Source organism: Uranotaenia lowii, chromosome 2 (assembly GCF_029784155.1).
Source record: "Uranotaenia lowii strain MFRU-FL chromosome 2, ASM2978415v1, whole genome shotgun sequence".
Lineage (NCBI taxonomy): Eukaryota > Metazoa > Arthropoda > Insecta > Diptera > Culicidae > Uranotaenia > Uranotaenia lowii.
The window spans coordinates 409,467,518-409,477,132 of NC_073692.1; positions in this window are offsets into that span (position 1 = coordinate 409,467,518).

Genomic DNA, 9,615 nt, shown 5'->3' on the forward strand with positions numbered 1-9,615 from the left:
CACCCCTGGCGAAAGTTTTTCGCACGTGCACATGGATCTTATCGGACCGCTCCCACCATCCGAAGGTTTCTTACTGTTTAACCCTTATAGATAAATACTCTCGTTGGCCAGAGGTTGTACCAATTCCGAACATAACGGCAGCTACCGTAGCTAAAGCTTTCGTCAGCGGATGGATCGCCCGGTTCGGAGTCCCCCCCATCGTTACCACCAACCTGGGGAGACAATTCGAATTCGAACTTTTACGAGAGCTGACTCGACTGCTAGGCATCATCCATCTGTGCACCACTCCGTACCACCCACGGGCCAACGGACAAATCGAGCGCACACATCGACAACTCAAGGCTGCGATCACGTGCCACCAGAATCCGAGGTGGACAGAATCGTTGCCGATCGTGCTACTCGGTATGCGAACATCTTTGAAGGAAGACATCCAGGCAACCACAGCCGAACTCACCTACGGCACACCACTACGCCTGCCCGGTGAGTTCTTTGCCGCAGAAGCACCAAATCCATCAACTGAGTTTGTTGTCGATCTGAGAAAGATGATGGCTTACCTCAGAGCTACACCAACGAGCAATCACTCCAAGTAGAAACCGTTATTATTCAATTCTAGAGTTTGTTTTGATTAGGTCGTATGAGCCACTCAACTAGTTTCGAGAACATCGCTGTACAAGTTTCGAAACACCTTTTTAATTCTAGTTTTGAAACTATCGTTCAAAAGTGTATGAAAATTTGGTGGCCAACCTAAAAATAGATGAAGAATAAGCCTGTGTATTTGATATGGGTATTAGTTTTGTTATTATTAGTCAATGCGTACTTACAACCTTCTGCATTGATTGATTGGCGCCAACGTCCTTTTGCAAATTGATGAATGCTATCATGCAACACGACTGCATTGGTTCAAAACTCATCTTTTCCTTTTGAAGTTGTTTTAAAAACAACCGCAAGCACACATATTACTAGGAATTGTCCACTTGAAGGTTCCTTGAACCGGTGTAGTGCGCGGGACTGTCCATCCCAGGTTTGTTTCTATTGGATTGGACACTGCTGGGTATTACCTGTGAATCCCGTAAATCCGCTGTACGATCAAGAACAACGTAAACCTATCCAACGCTAACAAAGATTTGGGGTGCATCTGTTGGTATAGAAAAGAAGACTAATTTCTCAGTTAGTTAAAAGTATGCTTGATTTACTTACCCAACAACAAATTTGAGACGTTCGGGATACTAAGATAGCTTTAGTCACTCTTATTCAAACCACTTCAAACGAATTTCGTTCGAGTTACTATCAGTTTTCACAAAATTCCAATAACCACTGAGCATTTTCTGCGAAACTGCAAAAGGACCGATCAACCAACTCGCCAAACTTTTTTTAGCGACCTTCTGCATGCACTGCAAATCAGTGCAACGCGAAAGGTCGTTAAAACCAATTGCACTCGAAATTCAGAAAATCATTATACGTCTTAAATTCAAATCAAAATGTTAAAGTTATTCATTGCCTAAATGAAACCAAGTTTTTATCCTACGTAGAATACATGTTTATAAATCGTCTGCAGTCAATAACTCAATTTTGTTTATAATGGTTCTTACGACCTAATCAAAACAAACTCTAGAATTATAATAATAATTATTATTAATAATAATAATTATTATTATTAACTCAAAAACGACAATTTTGTAACTTATATCCCTTTGGCTCAATTAAAAAAAAGGTAAATCCAAAAAAAGGTGTAACTTACTTCGTGAATAGACCATGAAATTCATTTTCACCCAACCATGAATTTTATGGTTAATACTATGCAAATCATGACTCGTAAACCCTGAATACACAATCAAATTAATATTTTTTGACAGTAAAATCAATGGTTTTTACTAAATTTACCATCAAAAAGGTGGTTGTTAGGCAACTTAAGAATGAAAAAATGAACTTTTAATCATACATTTGAGAACTCAAAAATATGAAGTTTATGGTTATTATTCCAGTTTTTTCTTGAGGAGTTTATAACATTCACCGTTTTTCATTGAATTTTAATGGTTTTAACGACGATGAACCACGATGAACTTCAATGTTTTTTTTGTAATATGTAGAAAGTTCTCGTGACCGTGAAATGAAAAAAGGATAGGCTGTGACCGTCGATGACGGAAGTTTTTTTTTCTGCCGAAAAATTTTCAAGGTCTCTCGAACCCTAATTTTTGAAGTTTAGTTGTGGATAACAATATATAATTGAAGAACTGAAAAGTGCGAATAATGACGAGTAAACGATAAAATTAGAATTACCTACAATATAATGCAAGCAGGATTGATACCGTCTAAAGGAACCAAACCGTTCTACAACTTAACGAAGCTAAGTATCTTTTGATAAGTTTTGATAATTTCTTATTTACAGCACGGGGATATGCCAGATGACTAGTGTGTAAAAATTTATTTCTTTACCTTCTACGCCCCCAGAGCCCAGAACTGCATTTATAAAGATTTTAGTTTCAAAGGTTTTATTCAGTATTCCCAAATAGTTACTTGTTTACTGCGTTCTTTGAATCATCGTTATTTTGAGCAAATTATAGAAAATCATTGGAAAAGTTTATATTTCGAACATCTGAGTATTAGATTAGATTAGGTATTAGATATTTTTGAAAAAAGCTATATAATCTTATAAACAAATTTTATCAAAAAGTATTGAATTTGATACAATCAAACCAAATCTCAAGATACCGAAAGGTTATTACTTTTCTAACCTAAAGTAAAAGAATCAGATGCAAAAAAGTATGTGAATTTAAACCTCTGATAAATTTTAATATGACCTCTTCAGAAGTACAAAAGTTTCAGTAGAGAGCTCGGGAGATTAAGAGAAGAAATCCCATGCGACTTCATTACCTGTCAGGGTAATTTCCTTGTTACACTACCATTTCTCCACAAACTCGGTGTGGAGATTTCTGGATAGATGGCATTTAGCCGAATTTTAAATCTAACAATTGCTTTATTCCAAATGAGGCATATCTTAGTTACACGTCAACGAACTAAAAACAGCGAATTTAATTACTCATGAAAAAATCAAGCACCTTTTTATTTTAAAAAAACAAATATCATTGCATTATTTCTTATTAGTTTCGGATTAGTGCCATTCACATTCTTTTTGGATTTTTCATAAAATGAAATCCTTATAATAAACACTAGAAGCATAGGGAAATAGGTTTCGAAAATAAGATGTTTACACTTGTCAAAAGTGTATCCTGATCATATCCCTTTTCCCCAAATCCGCACCAAAATTGTTTTGCTAGGATGCAGAGGTGACCTCGGTCCTAAAGCATAAGTTTGTTTTCTTTCATCCTTTTCTCTTATTTTCCTCTCTATCAATTGACTACTAGGACGTGGCCGGCGCCGTTATTGATGTATAAAGAGAGAGCATCAGTTTTGTTCATTGAGAATATGCTGTCAATCCCAGACACGATTCTTTTGACCTCTGGACAAAAATGATGGCCTCGGTCAATCACGGAGTAGCAACCATTGGCGATGTGGAATTCGTTCTACTTAGCCACGCTTGCGGATATGGAATCCGAAATGTTTGACCATTAGGGTGATTTGCCAATCGTTGTCCTCTGCCCCATCGTTGCACACCTTCAACAAAATTGCTTAAATTTTGAAAGTTTTTGAAATTTTTTCCAAAAAATACTCATTTTTAAATTAAGTATGGTGTTTACTGATGGAACAAGTAAGTTTACAATATATTTCGCTTCAAAATCTGTATCAAACATTGATTTAAAATTTGCTCGTTCATTTTGCACCATTTTGAGGCCAATCGTTAACTTGAATTTTAACAAACTTCACCTCGCAAATAAGGATTTGCGTCAAAACAAAAGCATTTTTCGCATTGGTCACGCTTGAATAATGTTTCAAAACAATGTTTTAGGTAGAATTCAAAAGAAAAAAAAAATTTTCCTCAACCTTTCCCAGATATTTGACCGTTCAATAATTGGACCGATTAATGCTCCCGTACCCTATTGTGGCACATCGATTTGCCACTACCACAACCTCAAAATTTTTGCGTCCGACCGGTGTTGACATTTCATTGTTTACATTTGTTCGGTTGCGGGTGCAGTTAGTTTTTCGGATTTCTCGTTCGGTTTCCTGTTTTGGCTAGAGAATATGGCAAACTCTGTAAGAATAGTACTTTAAATACATTTCTGATAATTAATTCATCATATTTCATTCGCTTACAGCTAAATTCTTCCGGTTCTTCGGCGGGAGAATCGAAGAAAAAACTCTACAAAAAGAGCTATTCCAAGGATAGCCTGAGTCAAGCTGTGTTATCGGTGAAAGGTAAGTGATGTTTTGAAATAGTTTTTGACAATCACCGGTGAAATTCGGGTTTTCCCCGTCCTAAACAGGAAACATTATGAGCCTCGGAAACGCATCAAAAGCCTACGGAGTCCCGAAGTCCACCATCAAGTTCCGGCTAAGCGAAAAGTGGACGAAAAAAATACGTCCCGGACCACGCACGATATTGCTGTCTGAGGAGGAGAGAAAAATTGTAAACTGGTTGAAAGAAATGGAACGACGTGGGTTTCCTTGCACAAGACATGCAATTTTCTGCAAAGTGAAACAGTTCCTTGATGCTTCGCCACGTCAAAATTGTTTTAAAAACGGTGCACCGGGTAAGTTATTCCTTTATTAGTTTTTTGCTTTATAATTATTTTCCTGGTTCCAGGTCATAAATGGCTTCGGTTATTTTTAAAAAGACATCCCGAACTGTGCATCCGAACGCCGGAAAGTGTTAGCCTTGCGAGTTCGACAGTAAGCGAAACGGACATTCGTAAATGGTTTTCCTCAATTTTTCATTATTTGGAAGACAATGATCTTGGAGATGTTCTGAGAGATCCGCGCAGAATTTTGAACGGCGATGAGACATCTTTTTTGTTAGATCCGGCCACAAAGTCTGTTATTGCTTCCAAGGGTAATCCAAATGTTTATCAGACGCATCAGGCAGACGCTAAAAAAAACGTAACAGTTCTTTTCACATTCGATGCTGAAGGATTCATGTTTCCTCCAGATATTATCCTACCTTTTAAAAGACTATCAACTTCTCTGTTGAAGAGTTTCAATCCAAAATGGGGAGTTGGTAAGTCAGAGCGAGGTTGGATGGATAAGGAAAACTTTTTAGCGTACGTTCAGAATATTTTGCACCCTACACTCGTGGAGCGAAATGTTCCGTTTCCTGTCATCTACTTTGTTGATGGTCATAGCTCGCATACTGGTATTGAAGTTGCTGAGCTCTGTAAAAATCTTAATATTATCCTTATAGCCTTATTTCCGAACGCTACTCACATAATGCAGCCATGTGATGTAGCTATTTTTAAGCCATTAAAAATAGTTGGTCTAAATGCATCGATGACCGAAAAATGAAAAGTGCTGGCAAGACATTTTCCATGAATGATTTTGGACCAACTTTAGCGGAAGCTATCGACACAGGAATTGATGCATCTACGGTTCGAGCAGGATTTCGAAGATGTGGTCTGTATCCGTTTGATAAAGATGCCATAGACTATAGTAAATGTTTGGCCAAAGCAAGAGAATCAGAACCCCGAAATTTAAACCAAAATTATTTTTTTCCAAACGAGACCGATTGTGTTCCTATCAATAAGAACAAAATTGATACTGCAATAGCGATGTTGGGTCCTGAAAGAATTTTAAAATTTCAAAACGATAATTTCGAGGATGACAACGAGTCGGAAAAAATTTTGCAATTTGTTTACAAAAATATTTTTGAAGAATATGATACCAATAAAAATCAACAGACATTACCTAACAGTAACGACACGAATAGCAATCTAACATTCAATATCGAACATGAAGCTCAAGCCGAATTGAAGGTAGAACAAACTTTTCAAGTGGAACCTGATTTTAAAAACTCACTCTCTAAAATTGATCCGGTGGATTGTCAACGACGTGTGAGTATCACCGATTTTCTTAGAGTTCCTCCCACTCCCAAAAGAAAGGGCATCCGAAAAAACTATAATCAAAAACGCTATTTTGTATTGACCGCATCGGAACGTCTTCAAGAAATTGAAGCTAAGGAAAATGAGAAACAAATAGAAATCAAACGTAAACAGGAAAATGCGAGAATAAGGGCGGAGAAAAGAATACTTAAAGCGAAAGAAACTGAGGAGCGGAAGCGAAGTCGTCAACTAAGAATGGATGCTCAGAAGAAACCAAAGGCTTTAAAAACACCGAAACAAGAAACTCAATAATGAAAAAACAAATATCTTCAAACAGTTACATTGTTCACAATTGAAAGTGTCATTATCTTCTTTTTTAAATCTATCATTGTTGTTTTAAATTTCATTTATTTTTTTGATGGTTTATTGTTTTAAATTTTGAAATTTATCCTCTGAAATAAATATGTTTTAGTAAAAACTGATTTTTCACTTTTTTATGCCATTTTTTCAATATTGAGATATTGAGCCATACAAAAAACTTATATTTTTTCTACACAATAATACGTGATCGCCATATTTCATTAAAATTATTCGATAACAATTGAACGTATCATCCCATTTCAATAATAAGATAAGTTTTCAGGTATGCAACCATTGGAAAAAATGTGCAACATTAGGACAGGTAGGCACTTTTCGTGTGCAACGATTGGGAAGAGACAGCTTGTTTTTGTCGATTTTTTAAATATTAATGCCACATGTTTTTCATCCGGAAGTTTTTGGGCTGTCTTGTTTAATCCTGGGAGAATACCAAGAAACTATTTTTTTGAGTCGGTTGGAAAAAATACCCAAAATATTGCATAAAAACTGAAAATGTGTGCTTAGCTGTGCAACGATTAGCAAATCACCCTAATGATGACGGAATAAAGTCGAACACAACAGTATAAAATCAGTTTCAGTAATAGTTTTAAGTGGCATTTCGGGTTCAATGACTTAAGGTGGATGTGAGTAGTCGATCAAGCTAAGCTAAGCTATGTAGAAAGTTCTCGTGACCGTCAAATGTCATGGATGGAATTAGTTTCTTTTCTTAATTTCTTTAATGAAATATTGTAAAAAAATTAAACTTTTGTACTTGCGTTCAATATTTTTATCTTATTCTAAATTGTTTTCTTAATACATTAGCTACAACCTCCTTTTTCTTTTTTTTTTAAATGGACGCAGCGTCAAAGTGGGGCTCCTTCTGCGAACCCTCCTTCCGTAAAGCTCCACAGCCGGGTGTTCATTCTCATTTTTTTACAGTATACCTCGGGTCTGTCATCTTTCTTTCTGGTCCTTCTACCTCTGGAAAAAAAATATTTTCAAATTAATTTCAAAGTCTTTTACGCGCAATAAATATACTCACCGTTACCACCGAAGTCGAAACTTGTTCTTAATAACATGGTTCCGACCGCAAGAAACGCGACAAAATAGTTCGATAAAATTGTTCGTTGTTATGATTTTTTTTTACACGAAAAATTATAAATATGTGAAAAGAGCTAAAGTTTACCATGGTTCGAATTTTCATTTTACCATGAAAAACACTTTTGCATTAAAATTCACCAGAATAACACTGTAATACGGTATTTCCCCTATATTTGGAAACGATAAAATATCATGAACTAAGTATATATTTCACGGTTACCTTAAAAAACTATGGTGATTTCAAAGTTTTGAGTGGTTGACTGAGATCTAGAAATAAGGATGAAGTTTATCGTTAAATTAAAAATCATAAATACAAAATGTCCTCATATGTTTCATTTCATTTCATTTCATTTCATTTCATTTGTTTATTCATAATTCATGTAACTTAAGATACAAATCTTTTGAATTGCTACACTTTGAAATTCAATTAGATTGTAATCGTTCCTTCGATTTTCGTACTTGGTTTAATACTATTTATGCAGACTAACTATCCTAATTTGTGTGTTTCACATATTGTTACCACCTGCAATTCAATTTCAGAATTGTTATTTTCCATGTTATCAAAGAAATATTAAGAATCTTCCATTTATGCATGCCACCGTATTTTTAAGTTTAAATCAGTATGATTATCTCTATACGAGAAAACAATAAAACATAATAAACAAAAATGTAAACACAGAAATCAAGAATGCCTTATTACATGTATTAATAGCAATTCTTTTAAAACTCAATTGAAAGTAAAAAATGAAGCATTAGAGGAGGGATTGAACAACCATACTGCACAGAATTTAAAAAGTAGTTAAGGTCGCACCAAGCGTAGCAATACCAGACTGCAGTTTCACAAAAGCATGGAAAAGAAAAAAAAAACCTCCCAATACCGGCGATCGCTGTTATTTACCTGTGTTTCCAATTTATAATTTTTATCATATCTATTATCACTTTGATTCATTTGATAACAGAATTGCAGATGGTAACTTAGAGTAATGCAAGGAACGAACTCACCAAATTCTTAGCAGCAAAATCCGCATCAGCTAGCAAACACTCCAAGAAGGTATCTTCCCACGATTTGAAAGAGATCAGATAAAGATCTCTCAGAAAAATTTTCACCAAATATCCTGTGTTCATCTTCCTTGAATCTTCTCAATAAATGTTTTAAGCACTAAAGTTTTTCTTCCAATTCGGTGTTGATAAAGTTCTACTCATGAATTAGTTTCTGCTGCTAATTATTACAAAAAAGCAATCCTGATAATTCCAGCCGCTTAACTATTTACCGGTTCTGAGAGTAAAATATCGATAATCTTCAATCTTAACTAATTGAATCACGTTCACGTGTATTTAGCATGGAAATAATCGTGTTGTGGATTTTAATAATAGTGCGCAATCTTAGGAATTACAATAGATCAGTATGTTAAAGAAAGTATATCTGTGTGTAACCTACCAAACATATGAATTTATCGGGAAAAACTATCAACTGTATAATGTAAACTTTTTGAGCTCAACGTGTAACCTTATCTTCAACTTCTCTTCTCACTCGTGGTAAACAAAGTGTCACCCTCTGCAGCGAAGCCGCGGCCGATCGCTGATCGTGGTTGCCAGAATCGTTAACATAAGTATTTGATGAACCCGTTTGAGGTTAAGCTGTTTTTTCATTCGGGAACAAGTTTTTCTTCGTGCCCGATATGTGCTTTTGTTTCAGTCATCCTCCAGATATCATTCCGGAAACTGACCGGATTATTCCGGAGATTTTTTTTTATTTACCATTTTTCTAGGATAATTGAAGGTACCTTTTTAGTACTTTTTTAGGTGAATTCTACCTTTTTATTCGCCTATTCAGGTAAACTTCACCTCGCTACGAGGTAAGATTTACCTTTTTCGGATTCACCTTTTTTTCTCGGTGTAATGTACTTTTTTCCAAATTTTACCTCGCTGTGAGATGCGTTTTACCTTGAAGAGCTAGAAGTTACCTTTTTTGGTTTCACGGGCGTTCACCGTTTTTATCACGGAAATTTTTTTTGAAAAAGACACAAATTTTCATTAATTTTAAATAAAACTTAAGTAAAGATCATCACAGAAAACCATCACAGAATTTTTCGATTAAATCATAGGAAGTCAATTTTTTTTCCGTAAAAACAAAGACTTGTTTTGGCAACCTTGTACCAGAGTGCGCATCGACTGCTTTTAGTGAAATGCTATCCCAGTTGGAAAGTGTCACCCAACTTTCAAGGAA